This window comes from Phyllobates terribilis, unplaced genomic scaffold, assembly GCF_046119375.1.
Source record: "Phyllobates terribilis strain yellow unplaced genomic scaffold, ASM4611937v1 Scaffold_1__5_contigs__length_1240528914, whole genome shotgun sequence".
Taxonomy (NCBI): Eukaryota; Metazoa; Chordata; class Amphibia; order Anura; family Dendrobatidae; genus Phyllobates; species Phyllobates terribilis.
Window position 1 is genome coordinate 595,485,500 of NW_027362761.1, and position 20,002 is coordinate 595,505,501.

Sequence of the window (20,002 nt, forward strand, 5' to 3'; positions counted from 1 at the left end):
TGCGTGTAATGTGCGGAGCGGAGCCGAGCGTGTAATGTGCGGAGCGGAGCCGAGTGTGTAATGTGCGGAGCCGAGTGTGTAATGTGCGGAGCGGAGCCGAGTGTGTAATGTGCGGAGCGGAGCCGAGCGTGTAATGTGCGGAGCCGAGCGTGTGATGTGCGGAGCGGAGCCGAGCGTGTAATGTGCGGAGCGGAGCCGAGCGTGTAATGTGCGGAGCGGAGCCGAGCGTGTAATGTGCTGAGCGGAGCCGAGTGTGTAATGTGCGGAGCGGAGCCGTGTGTGTAATGTGCGGAGCGGAGCCGACTGTGTAATGTGCGGAGCGGAGCCGAGCGTGTAATGTGCGGAGCGGAGCCGAGTGCGTAATGTGCGGAGCGGAGCCGAGTGCGTAATGAGCGGAGCCGAGCGTGTAATGTGCGGAGCGGAGCCGAGTGTGTAATGTGCGGAGCCGAGTGTGTAATGTGCGGAGCGGAGCCGAGCGTGTAATGTGCGGAGCCGAGCGTGTAATGTGCGGAGCGGAGCCGAGCGTGTAATGTGCGGAGCGGAGCCGAGCGTGTAATGTGCTGAGCGGAGCCGAGTGTGTAATGTGCGGAGCGGAGCCGTGTGTGTAATGTGCGGAGCGGAGCCGACTGTGTAATGTGCGGAGCGGAGCCGAGCGTGTAATGTGCGGAGCGGAGCCGAGTGCGTAATGTGCGGAGCGGAGCCGAGTGCGTAATGAGCGGAGCCGAGCGTGTAATGTGCGGAGCGGAGCCGAGCGTGTAATGTGCGGAGCGGAGCCGAGTGTGTAATGTGCGGAGCCGAGTGTGTAATGTGCGGAGCGGAGCCGAGTGTGTAATGTGCGGAGCGGAGCCGAGCGTGTAATGTGCGGAGCCGAGCGTGTAATGTGCGGAGCGGAGCCGAGCGTGTAATGTGCGGAGCGGAGCCGAGCGTGTAATGTGCGGAGCGGAGCCGAGCGTGTAATGTGCTGAGCGGAGCCGAGTGTGTAATGTGCGGAGCGGAGCCGTGTGTGTAATGTGCGGAGCGGAGCCGAGCGTGTAATGTGCGGAGCGGAGCCGAGCGTGTAATGTGCGGAGCGGAGCCGAGCGTGTAATGTGCGGAGCGGAGCCGAGCGTGTAATGTGCGGAGCCGAGCGTGTAATGTGCGGAGCGGAGCCGAGCGTGTAATGTGCGGAGAGGAGCCGAGCGTGTAATGTGCGGATCGGAGCCGAGTGTGTAATGTGCGGAGCCGAGCGTGTAATGTGCGGAGCGGAGCCGAGCGTGTAATGTGCGGAGCGGAGCCGAGCGTGTAATGTGCGGAGCGGAGCCGAGCGTGTAATGTGCGGAGCGGAGCCGAGCGTGTAATGTGCGGAGCGGAGCCGAGCGTGTAATGTGCGGAGCGGAGCCGAGTGTGTAATGTGCGGAGCCGAGTGTGTAATGTGCGGAGCGGAGCCGAGTGTGTAATGTGTGGAGCGGAGCCGAGCGTGTAATGTGCGGAGCCGAGCGTGTGATGTGCGGAGCGGAGCCGAGCGTGTAATGTGCGGAGCGGAGCCGAGCGTGTAATGTGCGGAGCGGAGCCGAGCGTGTAATGTGCTGAGCGGAGCCGAGTGTGTAATGTGCGGAGCGGAGCCGTGTGTGTAATGTGCGGAGCGGAGCCGACTGTGTAATGTGCGGAGCGGAGCCGAGCGTGTAATGTGCGGAGAGGAGCCGAGTGCGTAATGTGCGGAGTGGAGCCGAGTGCGTAATGAGCGGAGCCGAGCGTGTAATGTGCGGAGCGGAGCCGAGCGTGTAATGTGCGGAGCGGAGCCGAGTGTGTAATCTGCGGAGCCGAGTGTGTAATGTGCGGAGCGGAGCCGAGTGTGTAATGTGCGGAGCGGAGCCGAGCGTGTAATGTGCGGAGCCGAGCGTGTAATGTGCGGAGCGGAGCCGAGCGTGTAATGTGCGGAGCGGAGCCGAGCGTGTAATGTGCGGAGCGGAGCCGAGCGTGTAATGTGCTGAGCGGAGCCGAGTGTGTAATGTGCGGAGCGGAGCCGTGTGTGTAATGTGCGGAGCGGAGCCGAGCGTGTAATGTGCGGAGCGGAGCCGAGCGTGTAATGTGCGGAGCGGAGCCGAGCGTGTAATGTGCGGAGCCGAGCGTGTAATGTGCGGAGCGGAGCCGAGCGTGTAATGTGCGGAGAGGAGCCGAGCGTGTAATGTGCGGAGCGGAGCCGAGAGCGTGTAATGTGCGGAGCGGAGCCGAGTGTGTAATGTGCGGAGCCGAGCGTGTAATGTGCGGAGCGGAGCCGAGCGTGTAATGTGCGGAGCGGAGCCGAGCGTGTAATGTGCGGAGCGGAGCCGAGCGTGTAATGTGCGGAGCGGAGCCGAGCATGTAATGTGCGGAGCGGAGCCGAGCGTGTAATGTGCGGAGCGGAGCCGAGCGTGTAATGTGCGGAGAGGAGCCGAGCGTGTAATGTGCGGAGCAGAGCCGAGTGTGTAATGTGCGGAGCCGAGCGTGTAATGTGCGGAGCGGAGCCGAGCGTGTAATGTGCGGAGCGGAGGCGAGCGTGTAATGTGCGGAGCCGAGGGTGTAATGTGTGGAGCGGAGCCGAGCGCGTAATGTGCGGAGCGGAGCCGAGCGCGTAATGTGCGGAGCGGAGCCGAGCGCGTAATGTGCGGAGCGGAGCCGAGCGCGTAATGTGCGGAGTGGAGCCGAGCGTGTAATGTGCGGAGCGGAGCCGAGTGTGTAATGTGCGGAGCCGAGTGTGTAATGTGCGGAGCGGAGCCGAGTGTGTAATGTGCGGAGCCGAGTGTGTAATGTGCGGAGCGGAGCCGAGTGTAATGTGCGGAGCCGAGTGTGTAATGTGCGGAGCGGAGCCGAGTGTGTAATGTGCGGAGCCGAGCGTGTAATGTGCGGAGCCGAGCGTGTAATGTGCGGCGGAGCCGAGCGTGTAATGTGCGGAGCGGAGCCGAGTGCGTAATGAGCGGAGCCGAGCATGTAATGTGCGGAGCGGAGCCGAGCGTGTAATGTGCGGAGCGGAGCCGAGTGTGTAATGTGCGAAGCGTAACCGAGCGCGTAATGTGCGGAGCGGAGCCGAGCGCGTAATGTGCGGAGCGGAGCGTGTAATGTGCGGAGCGGAGCCGAGCGTGTAATGTGCGGAGCGGAGCCGAGCGTGTAATGTGCGAAGCGGAGCCGAGCGTGTAATGTGCGGAGCGGAGCCGAGCGTGTAATGTGCGGAGCCGAGCGTGTAATGTGCGGAGCGGAGTCGAGCGTGTAATGTGCGTAGCGGAGCCGAGCGTGTAATGTGCGGAGCGGAGCCGAGCGTGTAATGTGCGGAGTGGAGCCGAGCGTGTAATGTGCGGAGCGGAGCCGAGTGTGTAATGTGCGGAGCCGAGCGTGTAATGTGCGGAGCCGAGCGTGTAATGTGCGTAGCGGAGCCGAGCGTGTAATGTGCGGAGCGGAGCCGAGCGTGTAATGTGCGGAGCGGAGCCGAGCGTGTAATGTGCGGAGCGGAGCCCAGTGTGTAATGTGCGGAGCGGAGCCCAGTGTGTAATGTGCGGAGCGGAGCCCAGTGTGTAATGTGCGGAGCCGAGTGTGTAATGTGCGGAGCCGAGCGTGTAATGTGCGGAGCGGAGCCGAGCATGTAATGTGCGGAGCGGAGCCGAGTGTGTAATGTGCGGAGCCGAGCGTGTAATGTGCGGAGCCGAGCGTGTAATGTGCGGAGCGGAGCCAAGGGTGTAATGTGCGGAGCGGAGCCGAGCGTGTAATGAGCGGAGCCGAGCGTGTAATGTGCGGAGCGGAGCCGAGCGTGTAATGTGCGGAGCGTAGCCGAGAGTGTAATGTGCGGAACCGAGCGTGTAATGTGCGGAGCCGAGCCGAGCGTGTAATGTGCGGAGCCGAGCCGAGCGTGTAATGTGCGGAGCCGAGCGTGTAATGTGCGGAGCCGAGCGTGTAATATGCGGAGCCGAGTGTGTAATGTGCGGAGCGGAGCCGAGTGCGTAATGTGCGGAGCGGAGCCGAGTGCGTAATGAGCGGAGCCGAGCGTGTAATGTGCGGAGCGGAGCCGAGCGTGTAATGTGCGGAGCGGAGCCGAGTGTGTAATGTGCGGAGCCGAGTGTGTAATGTGCGGAGCGGAGCCGAGTGTGTAATGTGCGGAGCGGAGCCGAGCGTGTAATGTGCGGAGCCGAGCGTGTGATGTGCGGAGCGGAGCCGAGCGTGTAATGTGCGGAGCGGAGCCGAGCGTGTAATGTGCGGAGCGGAGCCGAGCGTGTAATGTGCTGAGCGGAGCCGAGTGTGTAATGTGCGGAGCGGAGCCGTGTGTGTAATGTGCGGAGCGGAGCCGACTGTGTAATGTGCGGAGCGGAGCCGAGCGTGTAATGTGCGGAGCGGAGCCGAGTGCGTAATGTGCGGAGCGGAGCCGAGTGCGTAATGAGCGGAGCCGAGCGTGTAATGTGCGGAGCGGAGCCGAGCGTGTAATGTGCGGAGCGGAGCCGAGTGTGTAATGTGCGGAGCCGAGTGTGTAATGTGCGAAGCGGAGCCGAGTGTGTAATGTGCGGAGCGGAGCCGAGCGTGTAATGTGCGGAGCCGAGCGTGTAATGTGCGGAGCGGAGCCGAGCGTGTAATGTGCGGAGCGGAGCCGAGCGTGTAATGTGCGGAGCGGAGCCGAGCGTGTAATGTGCTGAGCGGACCCGAGTGTGTAATGTGCGGAGCTGAGCCGTGTGTGTAATGTGCGGAGCGGAGCCGAGCGTGTAATGTGCGGAGCGGAGCCGAGCGTGTAATGTGCGGAGCGGAGCCGAGCGTGTAATGTGCGGAGCGGAGCCGAGCGTGTAATGTGCGGAGCCGAGCGTGTAATGTGCGGAGCGGAGCCGAGCGTGTAATGTGCGGAGAGGAGCCGAGCGTGTAATGTGCGGAGCGGAGCCGAGTGTGTAATGTGCGGAGCCGAGCGTGTAATGTGCGGAGCGGAGCCGAGCGTGTAATGTGCGGAGCGGAGCCGAGCGTGTAATGTGCGGAGCGGAGCCGAGCGTGTAATGTGCGGAGCGGAGCCGAGCGTGTAATGTGCGGAGCGGAGCCGAGCGTGTAATGTGCGGAGCGGAGCCGAGTGTGTAATGTGCGGAGCCGAGTGTGTAATGTGCGGAGCGGAGCCGAGTGTGTAATGTGCGGAGCGGAGCCGAGCGTGTAATGTGCGGAGCCGAGCGTGTGATGTGCGGAGCGGAGCCGAGCGTGTAATGTGCGGAGCGGAGCCGAGCGTGTAATGTGCGGAGCGGAGCCGAGCGTGTAATGTGCTGAGCGGAGCCGAGTGTGTAATGTGCGGAGCGGAGCCGTGTGTGTAATGTGCGGAGCGGAGCCGACTGTGTAATGTGCGGAGCGGAGCCGAGCGTGTAATGTGCGGAGCGGAGCCGAGTGCGTAATGTGCGGAGCGGAGCCGAGTGCGTAATGAGCGGAGCCGAGCGTGTAATGTGCGGAGCGGAGCCGAGCGTGTAATGTGCGGAGCGGAGCCGAGTGTGTAATGTGCGGAGCCGAGTGTGTAATGTGCGGAGCGGAGCCGAGTGTGTAATGTGCGGAGCGGAGCCGAGTGTGTAATGTGCGGAGCGGAGCCGAGCGTGTAATGTGCGGAGCCGAGCGTGTAATGTGCGGAGCGGAGCCGAGCGTGTAATGTGCGGAGCGGAGCCGAGCGTGTAATGTGCGGAGCGGAGCCGAGCGTGTAATGTGCTGAGCGGAGCCGAGTGTGTAATGTGCGGAGCGGAGCCGTGTGTGTAATGTGCGGAGCGGAGCCGAGCGTGTAATGTGCGGAGCGGAGCCGAGCGTGTAATGTGCGGAGCGGAGCCGAGCGTGTAATGTGCGGAGCCGAGCGTGTAATGTGCGGAGCGGAGCCGAGCGTGTAATGTGCGGAGAGGAGCCGAGCGTGTAATGTGCGGAGCGGAGCCGAGTGTGTAATGTGCGGAGCCGAGCGTGTAATGTGCGGAGCGGAGCCGAGCGTGTAATGTGCGGAGCGGAGCCGAGCGTGTAATGTGCGGAGCGGAGCCGAGCGTGTAATGTGCGGAGCGGAGCCGAGCATGTAATGTGCGGAGCGGAGCCGAGCGTGTAATGTGCGGAGCGGAGCCGAGCGTGTAATGTGCGGAGAGGAGCCGAGCGTGTAATGTGCGGAGCAGAGCCGAGTGTGTAATGTGCGGAGCCGAGCGTGTAATGTGCGGAGCGGAGCCGAGCGTGTAATGTGCGGAGCGGAGGCGAGCGTGTAATGTGCGGAGCCGAGGGTGTAATGTGTGGAGCGGAGCCGAGCGCGTAATGTGCGGAGCGGAGCCGAGCGCGTAATGTGCGGAGCGGAGCCGAGCGCGTAATGTGCGGAGCGGAGCCGAGCGCGTAATGTGCGGAGTGGAGCCGAGCGTGTAATGTGCGGAGCGGAGCCGAGTGTGTAATGTGCGGAGCCGAGTGTGTAATGTGCGGAGCGGAGCCGAGTGTGTAATGTGCGGAGCCGAGTGTGTAATGTGCGGAGCGGAGCCGAGTGTGTAATGTGCGGAGCCGAGTGTGTAATGTGCGGAGCGGAGCCGAGTGTGTAATGTGCGGAGCCGAGCGTGTAATGTGCGGAGCCGAGCGTGTAATGTGCGTAGCGGAGCCGAGCGTGTAATGTGCGGAGCGGAGCCGAGTGCGTAATGAGCGGAGCCGAGCATGTAATGTGCGGAGCGGAGCCGAGCGTGTAATGTGCGGAGCGGAGCCGAGTGTGTAATGTGCGAAGCGTAACCGAGCGCGTAATGTGCGGAGCGGAGCCGAGCGCGTAATGTGCGGAGCGGAGCGTGTAATGTGCGGAGCGGAGCCGAGCGTGTAATGTGCGGAGCGGAGCCGAGCGTGTAATGTGCGAAGCGGAGCCGAGCGTGTAATGTGCGGAGCGGAGCCGAGCGTGTAATGTGCGGAGCCGAGCGTGTAATGTGCGGAGCGGAGTCGAGCGTGTAATGTGCGTAGCGGAGCCGAGCGTGTAATGTGCGGAGCGGAGCCGAGCGTGTAATGTGCGGAGTGGAGCCGAGCGTGTAATGTGCGGAGCGGAGCCGAGTGTGTAATGTGCGGAGCCGAGCGTGTAATGTGCGGAGCCGAGCGTGTAATGTGCGTAGCGGAGCCGAGCGTGTAATGTGCGGAGCGGAGCCGAGCGTGTAATGTGCGGAGCGGAGCCGAGCGTGTAATGTGCGGAGCGGAGCCCAGTGTGTAATGTGCGGAGCGGAGCCCAGTGTGTAATGTGCGGAGCGGAGCCCAGTGTGTAATGTGCGGAGCCGAGTGTGTAATGTGCGGAGCCGAGCGTGTAATGTGCGGAGCGGAGCCGAGCATGTAATGTGCGGAGCGGAGCCGAGTGTGTAATGTGCGGAGCCGAGCGTGTAATGTGCGGAGCCGAGCGTGTAATGTGCGGAGCGGAGCCAAGGGTGTAATGTGCGGAGCGGAGCCGAGCGTGTAATGAGCGGAGCCGAGCGTGTAATGTGCGGAGCGGAGCCGAGCGTGTAATGTGCGGAGCGTAGCCGAGAGTGTAATGTGCGGAACCGAGCGTGTAATGTGCGGAGCCGAGCCGAGCGTGTAATGTGCGGAGCCGAGCCGAGCGTGTAATGTGCGGAGCCGAGCGTGTAATGTGCGGAGCCGAGCGTGTAATATGCGGAGCCGAGTGTGTAATGTGCGGAGCGGAGCCGAGTGCGTAATGTGCGGAGCGGAGCCGAGTGCGTAATGAGCGGAGCCGAGCGTGTAATGTGCGGAGCGGAGCCGAGCGTGTAATGTGCGGAGCGGAGCCGAGTGTGTAATGTGCGGAGCCGAGTGTGTAATGTGCGGAGCGGAGCCGAGTGTGTAATGTGCGGAGCGGAGCCGAGCGTGTAATGTGCGGAGCCGAGCGTGTGATGTGCGGAGCGGAGCCGAGCGTGTAATGTGCGGAGCGGAGCCGAGCGTGTAATGTGCGGAGCGGAGCCGAGCGTGTAATGTGCTGAGCGGAGCCGAGTGTGTAATGTGCGGAGCGGAGCCGTGTGTGTAATGTGCGGAGCGGAGCCGACTGTGTAATGTGCGGAGCGGAGCCGAGCGTGTAATGTGCGGAGCGGAGCCGAGTGCGTAATGTGCGGAGCGGAGCCGAGTGCGTAATGAGCGGAGCCGAGCGTGTAATGTGCGGAGCGGAGCCGAGCGTGTAATGTGCGGAGCGGAGCCGAGTGTGTAATGTGCGGAGCCGAGTGTGTAATGTGCGGAGCGGAGCCGAGTGTGTAATGTGCGGAGCGGAGCCGAGCGTGTAATGTGCGGAGCCGAGCGTGTAATGTGCGGAGCGGAGCCGAGCGTGTAATGTGCGGAGCGGAGCCGAGCGTGTAATGTGCGGAGCGGAGCCGAGCGTGTAATGTGCTGAGCGGACCCGAGTGTGTAATGTGCGGAGCTGAGCCGTGTGTGTAATGTGCGGAGCGGAGCCGAGCGTGTAATGTGCGGAGCGGAGCCGAGCGTGTAATGTGCGGAGCGGAGCCGAGCGTGTAATGTGCGGAGCGGAGCCGAGCGTGTAATGTGCGGAGCCGAGCGTGTAATGTGCGGAGCGGAGCCGAGCGTGTAATGTGCGGAGAGGAGCCGAGCGTGTAATGTGCGGAGCGGAGCCGAGTGTGTAATGTGCGGAGCCGAGCGTGTAATGTGCGGAGCGGAGCCGAGCGTGTAATGTGCGGAGCGGAGCCGAGCGTGTAATGTGCGGAGCGGAGCCGAGCGTGTAATGTGCGGAGCGGAGCCGAGCGTGTAATGTGCGGAGCGGAGCCGAGCGTGTAATGTGCGGAGCGGAGCCGAGTGTGTAATGTGCGGAGCCGAGTGTGTAATGTGCGGAGCGGAGCCGAGTGTGTAATGTGCGGAGCGGAGCCGAGCGTGTAATGTGCGGAGCCGAGCGTGTGATGTGCGGAGCGGAGCCGAGCGTGTAATGTGCGGAGCGGAGCCGAGCGTGTAATGTGCGGAGCGGAGCCGAGCGTGTAATGTGCTGAGCGGAGCCGAGTGTGTAATGTGCGGAGCGGAGCCGTGTGTGTAATGTGCGGAGCGGAGCCGACTGTGTAATGTGCGGAGCGGAGCCGAGCGTGTAATGTGCGGAGCGGAGCCGAGTGCGTAATGTGCGGAGCGGAGCCGAGTGCGTAATGAGCGGAGCCGAGCGTGTAATGTGCGGAGCGGAGCCGAGCGTGTAATGTGCGGAGCGGAGCCGAGTGTGTAATGTGCGGAGCCGAGTGTGTAATGTGCGGAGCGGAGCCGAGTGTGTAATGTGCGGAGCGGAGCCGAGTGTGTAATGTGCGGAGCGGAGCCGAGCGTGTAATGTGCGGAGCCGAGCGTGTAATGTGCGGAGCGGAGCCGAGCGTGTAATGTGCGGAGCGGAGCCGAGCGTGTAATGTGCGGAGCGGAGCCGAGCGTGAAATGTGCTGAGCGGAGCCGAGTGTGTAATGTGCGGAGCGGAGCCGTGTGTGTAATGTGCGGAGCGGAGCCGAGCGTGTAATGTGCGGAGCGGAGCCGAGCGTGTAATGTGTGGAGCGGAGCCGAGCGTGTAATGTGCGGAGCCGAGCGTGTAATGTGCGGAGCGGAGCCGAGCGTGTAATGTGCGGAGAGGAGCCGAGCGTGTAATGTGCGGAGCGGAGTCGAGTGTGTAATGTGCGGAGCCGAGCGTGTAATGTGCGGAGCGGAGCCGAGCGTGTAATGTGCGGAGCGGAGCCGAGCGTGTAATGTGCGGAGCGGAGCCGAGCGTGTAATGTGCGGAGCGGAGCCGAGCGTGTAATGTGCGGAGCGGAGCCGAGCGTGTAATGTGCGGAGCGGAGCCGAGCGTGTAATGTGCGGAGCGGAGCCGTGTGTGTAATGTGCTGAGCGGAGCCGAGTGTGTAATGTGCGGAGCGGAGCCGTGTGTGTAATGTGCGGAGCGGAGCCGAGTGTGTAATGTGCGGAGCGGAGCCGAGTGTGTAATGTGCGGAGCGGAGCCGAGTGTGTAATGTGCGGAGCGGAGCCGAGTGTGTAATGTGCGGAGCGGAGCCGAGTGTGTAATGTGCGGAGCGGAGCCGAGTGTGTAGTGTGCGGAGCGGAGCCGAGTGTGTAATGTGCGGAGCGGAGCCGAGTGTGTAATGTGCGGAGCGGAGCCCAGTGTGTAATGTGCGGAGCGGAGCCGAGTGTGTAATGTGCGGAGCCGAGTGTGTAATGTGCGGAGCGGAGCCCAGTGTGTAATGTGCGGAGCGGAGCCGAGTGTGTAATGTGCGGAGCCGAGTGTGTAATGTGCGGAGCAGAGCCGAGCGTGTTATGTGCGGAGTGGAGCCGAGCGTGTAATGTGCGGAGCGGAGCCGAGTGTGTAATGTGCGGAGCGGAGTCGAGTGTGTAATGTGCGGAGCGGAGCCGAGTGTGTAATGTGCAGAGCGGAGCCGAGTGTGTAATGTGCGGAGCCGAGTGTGTAATGTGCGGAGCGGAGCCGAGTGTGTAATGTGCAGAGCCAAGTGTGTAATGTGCGGAGCGGAGCCGAGTGTGTAATGTGCGGAGCGGAGCCGAGCGTGTAATATGCGGAGCGGAGCCGAGCGTGTAATGTGCGGAGCGGAGCCGAGCGTGTAATGTGCGGAGCGGAGCCGAGCGTGTAATGTGCGGAGCGGAGCCCAGTGTGTAATGTGCGGAGCGGAGCCCAGTGTGTAATGTGCGGAGCGGAGCCCAGTGTGTAATGTGCGGAGCGGAGCCCAGTGTGTAATGTGCGGAGCGGAGCCGAGCGTGTAATGTGCGGAACGGAGCCGAGTGTGTAATGTGCGGAGCCGAGTGTGTAATGTGCGGAGCCGAGCGTGTAATGTGCGGAGCGGAGCCGAGGGTGTAATGTGCGGAGCGGAGCCGAGCGTGTAATGAGCGGAGCCGAGTGTGTAATGTGCGGAGCGGAGCCCAGTGTGTAATGTGCGGAGCCGAGTGTGTAATGTGCGGAGCGGAGCCGAGTGTGTAATGTGCGGAACGGAGCCGAGTGTGTAATGTGCGGAGCGGAGCCGAGTGTGTAATGTGCGGAGCCGAGTGTGTAATGTGCGGAGCCGAGCGTGTAATGTGCGGAGCGGAGCCGAGCGTGTAATGAGCGGAGCCGAGTGTGTAATGTGCGGAGCGGAGCCCAGTGTGTAATGTGCGGAGCCGAGTGTGTAATGTGCGGAGCCGAGTGTGTAATGTGCGGAGCGGAGCCGAGTGTGTAATGTGCGGAGCCGAGTGTGTAATGTGCGGAGCACAGCCGAGTGTGTAATGTGCGGAGTGGAGCCGAGCGTGTAATGTGCGGAGCGGAGCCGTGTGTGTAATGTGCGGAGCGGAGCCGAGTGTGTAATGTGCGGAGCGGAGCCGAGTGTGTAATGTGCGGAGCGGAGCCGAGTGTGTAATGTGCGGAGCCAAGTGTGTAATGTGCAGAGCGGAGCCGAGTGTGTAATGTGCGGAGCTGAGTGTGTAATGTGCGGAGCGGAGCCGAGTGTGTAATGTGCGGAGCCGAGTGTGTAATGTGCGGAGCGGATCCGAGTGTGTATTGTGCGGAGCGGAGCCGAGTGTGTAATGTGCGTAGCGGAGCCGAGTGCGTAATGTGCGGAGCGGAGCCGAGTGCGTAATGTGCGGAGCGGAGCCGAGTGCGTAATGAGCGGAGCCGAGCATGTAATGTGCGGAGCGGAGCCGAGCGTGTAATGTGCGGAGCGGAGCCGAGTGTGTAATGTGCGAAGCGTAACCGAGCGCGTAATGTGCGGAGCGGAGCCGAGCGCGTAATGTGCGGAGCGGAGCGTGTAATGTGCGGAGCGGAGCCGAGCGTGTAATGTGCGGAGCGGAGCCGAGCGTGTAATGTGCGAAGCGGAGCCGAGCGTGTAATGTGCGGAGCGGAGCCGAGCGTGTAATGTGCGGAGCCGAGCGTGTAATGTGCGGAGCGGAGTCGAGCGTGTAATGTGCGTAGCGGAGCCGAGCGTGTAATGTGCGGAGCGGAGCCGAGCGTGTAATGTGCGGAGTGGAGCCGAGCGTGTAATGTGCGGAGCGGAGCCGAGTGTGTAATGTGCGGAGCCGAGCGTGTAATGTGCGGAGCCGAGCGTGTAATGTGCGTAGCGGAGCCGAGCGTGTAATGTGCGGAGCGGAGCCGAGCGTGTAATGTGCGGAGCGGAGCCGAGCGTGTAATGTGCGGAGCGGAGCCCAGTGTGTAATGTGCGGAGCGGAGCCCAGTGTGTAATGTGCGGAGCGGAGCCCAGTGTGTAATGTGCGGAGCCGAGTGTGTAATGTGCGGAGCCGAGCGTGTAATGTGCGGAGCCGAGCGTGTAATGTGCGGAGCGGAGCCAAGGGTGTAATGTGCGGAGCGGAGCCGAGCGTGTAATGAGCGGAGCCGAGCGTGTAATGTGCGGAGCGGAGCCGAGCGTGTAATGTGCGGAGCGGAGCCGAGCGTGTAATGTGCGGAACCGAGCGTGTAATGTGCGGAGCCGAGCCGAGCGTGTAATGTGCGGAGCCGAGCCGAGCGTGTAATGTGCGGAGCCGAGCCGAGCGTGTAATGTGCGGAGCCGAGCGTGTAATGTGCGGAGCCGAGTGTGTAATGTGCGGAGCGGAGCCGAGTGCGTAATGTGCGGAGCGGAGCCGAGTGCGTAATGTGCGGAGCGGAGCCGAGTGCGTAATGAGCGGAGCCGAGCGTGTAATGTGCGGAGCGGAGCCGAGCGTGTAATGTGCGGAGCGGAGCCGAGTGTGTAATGTGCGGAGCCGAGTGTGTAATGTGCGGAGCGGAGCCGAGTGTGTAATGTGCGGAGCGGAGCCGAGCGTGTAATGTGCGGAGCCGAGCGTGTGATGTGCGGAGCGGAGTGTGTAATGTGCGGAGCGGTGCCGAGTGTGTAATGTGCGGAGCCGAGTGTGTAATGTGCGGAGCGGATCCGAGTGTGTATTGTGCGGAGCGGAGCCGAGTGTGTAATGTGCGTAGCGGAGCCGAGTGCGTAATGTGCGGAGCGGAGCCGAGTGCGTAATGTGCGGAGCGGAGCCGAGTGCGTAATGAGCGGAGCCGAGCATGTAATGTGCGGAGCGGAGCCGAGCGTGTAATGTGCGGAGCGGAGCCGAGTGTGTAATGTGCGAAGCGTAACCGAGCGCGTAATGTGCGGAGCGGAGCCGAGCGCGTAATGTGCGGAGCGGAGCGTGTAATGTGCGGAGCGGAGCCGAGCGTGTAATGTGCGGAGCGGAGCCGAGCGTGTAATGTGCGAAGCGGAGCCGAGCGTGTAATGTGCGGAGCGGAGCCGAGCGTGTAATGTGCGGAGCCGAGCGTGTAATGTGCGGAGCGGAGTCGAGCGTGTAATGTGCGTAGCGGAGCCGAGCGTGTAATGTGCGGAGCGGAGCCGAGCGTGTAATGTGCGGAGTGGAGCCGAGCGTGTAATGTGCGGAGCGGAGCCGAGTGTGTAATGTGCGGAGCCGAGCGTGTAATGTGCGGAGCCGAGCGTGTAATGTGCGTAGCGGAGCCGAGCGTGTAATGTGCGGAGCGGAGCCGAGCGTGTAATGTGCGGAGCGGAGCCGAGCGTGTAATGTGCGGAGCGGAGCCCAGTGTGTAATGTGCGGAGCGGAGCCCAGTGTGTAATGTGCGGAGCGGAGCCCAGTGTGTAATGTGCGGAGCCGAGTGTGTAATGTGCGGAGCCGAGCGTGTAATGTGCGGAGCGGAGCCGAGCATGTAATGTGCGGAGCGGAGCCGAGTGTGTAATGTGCGGAGCCGAGCGTGTAATGTGCGGAGCGGAGCCAAGGGTGTAATGTGCGGAGCGGAGCCGAGCGTGTAATGAGCGGAGCCGAGCGTGTAATGTGCGGAGCGGAGCCGAGCGTGTAATGTGCGGAGCGTAGCCGAGCGTGTAATGTGCGGAACCGAGCGTGTAATGTGCGGAGCCGAGCCGAGCGTGTAATGTGCGGAGCCGAGCCGAGCGTGTAATGTGCGGAGCCGAGCGTGTAATGTGCGGAGCCGAGCGTGTAATGTGCGGAGCCGAGTGTGTAATGTGCGGAGCGGAGCCGAGTGCGTAATGTGCGGAGCGGAGCCGAGTGCGTAATGAGCGGAGCCGAGCGTGTAATGTGCGGAGCGGAGCCGAGCGTGTAATGTGCGGAGCGGAGCCGAGTGTGTAATGTGCGGAGCCGAGTGTGTAATGTGCGGAGCGGAGCTGAGTGTGTAATGTGCGGAGCGGAGCCGAGCGTGTAATGTGCGGAGCCGAGCGTGTGATGTGCGGAGCGGAGCCGAGCGTGTAATGTGCGGAGCGGAGCCGAGCGTGTAATGTGCGGAGCGGAGCCGAGCGTGTAATGTGCTGAGCGGAGCCGAGTGTGTAATGTGCGGAGCGGAGCCGTGTGTGTAATGTGCGGAGCGGAGCCGACTGTGTAATGTGCGGAGCGGAGCCGAGCGTGTAATGTGCGGAGCGGAGCCGAGTGCGTAATGTGCGGAGCGGAGCCGAGTGCGTAATGAGCGGAGCCGAGCGTGTAATGTGCGGAGCGGAGCCGAGCGTGTAATGTGCGGAGCGGAGCCGAGTGTGTAATGTGCGGAGCCGAGTGTGTAATGTGCGGAGCGGAGCCGAGTGTGTAATGTGCGGAGCGGAGCCGAGCGTGTAATGTGCGGAGCCGAGCGTGTAATGTGCGGAGCGGAGCCGAGCGTGTAATGTGCGGAGCGGAGCCGAGCGTGTAATGTGCGGAGCGGAGCCGAGCGTGTAATGTGCTGAGCGGACCCGAGTGTGTAATGTGCGGAGCGGAGCCGTGTGTGTAATGTGCGGAGCGGAGCCGAGCGTGTAATGTGCGGAGCGGAGCCGAGCGTGTAATGTGCGGAGCGGAGCCGAGCGTGTAATGTGCGGAGCCGAGCGTGTAATGTGCGGAGCGGAGCCGAGCGTGTAATGTGCGGAGAGGAGCCGAGCGTGTAATGTGCGGAGCGGAGCCGAGTGTGTAATGTGCGGAGCCGAGCGTGTAATGTGCGGAGCGGAGCCGAGCGTGTAATGTGCGGAGCGGAGCCGAGCGTGTAATGTGCGGAGCGGAGCCGAGCGTGTAATGTGCGGAGCGGAGCCGAGCGTGTAATGTGCGGAGCGGAGCCGAGTGTGTAATGTGCGGAGCCGAGTGTGTAATGTGCGGAGCGGAGCCGAGTGTGTAATGTGCGGAGCGGAGCCGAGCGTGTAATGTGCGGAGCCGAGCGTGTGATGTGCGGAGCGGAGCCGAGCGTGTAATGTGCGGAGCGGAGCCGAGCGTGTAATGTGCGGAGCGGAGCCGAGCGTGTAATGTGCTGAGCGGAGCCGAGTGTGTAATGTGCGGAGCGGAGCCGTGTGTGTAATGTGCGGAGCGGAGCCGACTGTGTAATGTGCGGAGCGGAGCCGAGCGTGTAATGTGCGGAGCGGAGCCGAGTGCGTAATGTGCGGAGCGGAGCCGAGTGCGTAATGAGCGGAGCCGAGCGTGTAATGTGCGGAGCGGAGCCGAGCGTGTAATGTGCGGAGCGGAGCCGAGTGTGTAATGTGCGGAGCCGAGTGTGTAATGTGCGGAGCGGAGCCGAGTGTGTAATGTGCGGAGCGGAGCCGAGCGTGTAATGTGCGGAGCCGAGCGTGTAATGTGCGGAGCGGAGCCGAGCGTGTAATGTGCGGAGCGGAGCCGAGCGTGTAATGTGCGGAGCGGAGCCGAGCGTGTAATGTGCTGAGCGGAGCCGAGTGTGTAATGTGCGGAGCGGAGCCGTGTGTGTAATGTGCGGAGCGGAGCCGAGCGTGTAATGTGCGGAGCGGAGCCGAGCGTGTAATGTGCGGAGCGGAGCCGAGCGTGTAATGTGCGGAGCCGAGCGTGTAATGTGCGGAGCGGAGCCGAGCGTGTAATGTGCGGAGAGGAGCCGAGCGTGTAATGTGCGGAGCGGAGTCGAGTGTGTAATGTGCGGAGCCGAGCGTGTAATGTGCGGAGCGGAGCCGAGCGTGTAATGTGCGGAGCGGAGCCGAGCGTGTAATGTGCGGAGCGGAGCCGAGCGTGTAATGTGCGGAGCGGAGCCGAGCGTGTAATGTGCGGAGCGGAGCCGAGCGTGTAATGTGCGGAGCGGAGCCGTGTGTGTAATGTGCTGAGCGGAGCCGAGTGTGTAATGTGCGGAGCGGAGCCGTGTGTGTAATGTGCGGAGCGGAGCCGAGTGTGTAATGTGCGGAGCGGAGCCGAGTGTGTAATGTGCGGAGCGGAGCCGAGTGTGTAATGTGCGGAGCGGAGCCGAGTGTGTAATGTGCGGAGCGGAGCCGAGTGTGTAATGTGCGGAGCGGAGCCGAGTGTGTAGTGTGCGGAGCGGAGCCGAGTGTGTAATGTGCGGAGCGGAGCCGAGTGTGTAATGTGCGGAGCGGAGCCCAGTGTGTAATGTGCGGAGCGGAGCCGAGTGTGTAATGTGCGGAGCCGAGTGTGTAATGTGCGGAGCGGAGCCCAGTGTGTAATGTGCGGAGCGGAGCCGAGTGTGTAATGTGCGGAGCCGAGTGTGTAATGTGCGGAGCAGAGCCGAGCGTGTTATGTGCGGAGTGGAGCCGAGCGTGTAATGTGCGGAGCGGAGCCGAGTGTGTAATGTGCGGAGCGGAGTCGAGTGTGTAATGTGCGGAGCGGAGCCGAGTGTGTAATGTGCAGAGTGGAGCCGAGTGTGTAATGTGCGGAGCCGAGTGTGTAATGTGCGGAGCGGAGCCGAGTGTGTAATGTGCAGAGCCGAGTGTGTAATGTGCGGAGCGGAGCCGAGTGTGTAATGTGCGGAGCGGAGCCGAGTGTGTAATGTGCGGAGCGGAGCCGAGCGTGTAATATGCGGAGCGGAGCCGAGCGTGTAATGTGCGGAGCGGAGCCGAGCGTGTAATGTGCGGAGCGGAGCCGAGCGTGTAATGTGCGGAGCGGAGCCCAGTGTGTAATGTGCGGAGCGGAGCCCAGTGTGTAATGTGCGGAGCGGAGCCCAGTGTGTAATGTGCGGAGCGGAGCCGAGCGTGTAATGTGCGGAACGGAGCCGAGTGTGTAATGTGCGGAGCCGAGTGTGTAATGTGCGGAGCCGAGCGTGTAATGTGCGGAGCGGAGCCGAGGGTGTAATGTGCGGAGCGGAGCCGAGCGTGTAATGAGCGGAGCCGAGTGTGTAATGTGCGGAGCGGAGCCCAGTGTGTAATGTGCGGAGCCGAGTGTGTAATGTGCGGAGCCGAGTGTGTAATGTGCGGAGCGGAGCCGAGTGTGTAATGTGCGGAGCCGAGTGTGTAATGTGCGGAGCACAGCCGAGTGTGTAATGTGCGGAGCGGAGCCGAGCGTGTAATGTGCGGAGCGGAGCCGTGTGTGTAATGTGCGGAGCGGAGCCGAGTGTGTAATGTGCGGAGCGGAGCCGAGTGTGTAATGTGCGGAGCGGAGCCGAGTGTGTAATGTGCGGAGCCAAGTGTGTAATGTGCGGAGCGGAGCCGAGTGTGTAATGTGCGGAGCTGAGTGTGTAATGTGCGGAGCGGAGCCGAGTGTGTAATGTGCGGAGCCGAGTGTGTAATGTGCGGAGCGGATCCGAGTGTGTTTTGTGCGGAGCGGAGCCGAGTGTGTAATGTGCGGAGCGGAGCCGAGTGCGTAATGTGCGGAGCGGAGCCGAGTGCGTAATGTGCGGAGCGGAGCCGAGTGCGTAATGAGCGGAGCCGAGCGTGTAATGTGCGGAGCGGAGCCGAGCGTGTAATGTGCGGAGCGGAGCCGAGTGTGTAATGTGCGGAGCGTAACCGAGCGCGTAATGTGCGGAGCGGAGCCGAGCGCGTAATGTGCGGAGCGGAGCCGAGCGTGTAATGTGCGGAGCGGAGCCGAGCGTGTAATGTGCGGAGCGGAGCCGAGCGTGTAATGTGCGAAGCGGAGCCGAGCGTGTAATGTGCGGAGCGGAGCCGAGCGTGTAATGTGCGGAGCCGAGCGTGTAATGTGCGGAGCGGAGTCGAGCGTGTAATGTGCGTAGCGGAGCCGAGCGTGTAATGTGCGGAGCGGAGCCGAGCGTGTAATGTGCGGAGCGGAGCCGAGCGTGTAATGTGCGGAGCGGAGCCGAGTGTGTAATGTGCGGAGCCGAGCGTGTAATGTGCGGAGCCGAGCGTGTAATGTGCGTAGCGGAGCCGAGCGTGTAATGTGCGGAGCGAAGCCCAGTGTGTAATGTGCGGAGCGGAGCCCAGTGTGTAATGTGCGGAGCGGAGCCGAGTGTGTAATGTGCGGAGCCGAGTGTGTAATGTGCGGAGCCGAGCGTGTAATGTGCGGAGCGGAGCCGAGCATGTAATGTGCGGAGCGGAGCCGAGTGTGTAATGTGCGGAGCCGAGCGTGTAATGTGCGGAGCCGAGCGTGTAATGTGCGGAGCGGAGCCAAGGGTGTAATGTGCGGAGCGGAGCCGAGCGTGTAATGAGCGGAGCCGAGCGTGTAATGTGCGGAGCGGAGCCGAGCGTGTAATGTGCGGAGCGTAGCCGAGCGTGTAATGTGCGGAACCGAGCGTGTAATGTGCGGAGCCGAGCCGAGCGTGTAATGTGCGGAGCCGAGCCGAGCGTGTAATGTGCGGAGCCGAGCCGAGCGTGTAATGTGCGGAGCCGAGCGTGTAATGTGCGGAGCCGAGTGTGTAATGTGCGGAGCGGAGCCGAGTGCGTAATGTGCGGAGCGGAGCCGAGTGCGTAATGTGCGGAGCGGAGCCGAGTGCGTAATGAGCGGAGCCGTGCGTGTAATGTGCGGAGCGGAGCCGAGCGTGTAATGTGCGGAGCGGAGCCGAGTGTGTAATGTGCGGAGCCGAGTGTGTAATGTGCGGAGCGGAGCCGAGTGTGTAATGTGCGGAGCGGAGCCGAGCGTGTAATGTGCGGAGCCGAGCGTGTGATGTGCGGAGCGGAGCCGAGCGTGTAATGTGCGGAGCGGAGCCGAGCGTGTAATGTGCGGAGCGGAGCCGAGCGTGTAATGTGCTGAGCGGAGCCGAGTGTGTAATGTGCGGAGCGGAGCCGTGTGTGTAATGTGCGGAGCGGAGCCGACTGTGTAATGTGCGGAGCGGAGCCGAGCGTGTAATGTGCGGAGCGGAGCCGAGTGCGTAATGTGCGGAGCGGAGCCGAGTGCGTAATGAGCGGAGCCGAGCGTGTAATGTGCGGAGCGGAGCCGAGTGTGTAATGTGCGGAGCCGAGTGTGTAATGTGCGGAGCGGAGCCGAGCGTGTAATGTGCGGAGCCGAGCGTGTAATGTGCGGAGCGGAGCCGAGCGTGTAATGTGCGGAGCGGAGCCGAGCGTGTAATGTGCTGAGCGGAGCCGAGTGTGTAATGTGCGGAGCGGAGCCGTGTGTGTAATGTGCGGAGCGGAGCCGACTGTGTAATGTGCGGAGCGGAGCCGAGCGTGTAATGTGCGGAGCGGAGCCGAGTGCGTAATGTGCGGAGCGGAGCCGAGTGCGTAATGAGCGGAGCCGAGCGTGTAATGTGCGGAGCGGAGCCGAGCGTGTAATGTGCGGAGCGGAGCCGAGTGTGTAATGTGCGGAGCCGAGTGTGTAATGTGCGGAGCGGAGCCGAGTGTGTAATGTGCGGAGCGGAGCCGAGCGTGTAATGTGCGGAGCCGAGCGTGTAATGTGCGGAGCGGAGCCGAGCGTGTAATGTGCGGAGCGGAGCCGAGCGTGTAATGTGCGGAGCGGAGCCGAGCGTGTAATGTGCTGAGCGGAGCCGAGTGTGTAATGTGCGGAGCGGAGCCGTGTGTGTAATGTGCGGAGCGGAGCCGAGCGTGTAATGTGCGGAGCGGAGCCGAGCGTGTAATGTGCGGAGCGGAGCCGAGCGTGTAATGTGCGGAGCGGAGCCGAGCGTGTAATGTGCGGAGCCGAGCGTGTAATGTGCGGAGCGGAGCCGAGCGTGTAATGTGCGGAGAGGAGCCGAGCGTGTAATGTGCGGATCGGAGCCGAGTGTGTAATGTGCGGAGCCGAGCGTGTAATGTGCGGAGCGGAGCCGAGCGTGTAATGTGCGGAGCGGAGCCGAGCGTGTAATGTGCGGAGCGGAGCCGAGCGTGTAATGTGCGGAGCGGAGCCGAGCGTGTAATGTGCGGAGCGGAGCCGAGCGTGTAATGTGCGGAGCGGAGCCGAGTGTGTAATGTGCGGAGCCGAGTGTGTAATGTGCGGAGCGGAGCCGAGTGTGTAATGTGTGGAGCGGAGCCGAGCGTGTAATGTGCGGAGCCGAGCGTGTGATGTGCGGAGC